This window comes from Octopus bimaculoides, chromosome 5, assembly GCF_001194135.2.
Source record: "Octopus bimaculoides isolate UCB-OBI-ISO-001 chromosome 5, ASM119413v2, whole genome shotgun sequence".
In the NCBI taxonomy this organism is placed as follows: domain Eukaryota; kingdom Metazoa; phylum Mollusca; class Cephalopoda; order Octopoda; family Octopodidae; genus Octopus; species Octopus bimaculoides.
Genome location: NC_068985.1, coordinates 21,745,597 through 21,745,928, shown reverse-complemented (window position 1 = coordinate 21,745,928; position 332 = coordinate 21,745,597).

Sequence of the window (332 nt, the reverse complement as noted above, 5' to 3'; positions counted from 1 at the left end):
CTCACCTCCTCCGTCAATAAGTCCCTCTCCGATCCCACCGGCTCCTCCCCGGCCCTCTCCTGGCTCCTCTCGGCTGGTGAAGGGCAGTCTACTCCGATGTGGCCACTCAGGCCACACTCAAAGCATCGAGGGATTCCGACTCCCAACACCGTGCCCCCGACCGTCACCGTTTCCACCATGCCCTACAGGCCCTCCACCGATCCCCGCATTACCAAATTCAAAGTTTGGCCCCTCCAACCTAATGCTTCCGACCCAGCTGTCCAGAGGACCGCCACTTCATCCCCGTTACCCAGGAGTACAGCAGCCGTTACCCAGGCCACGCCGACCTCGGG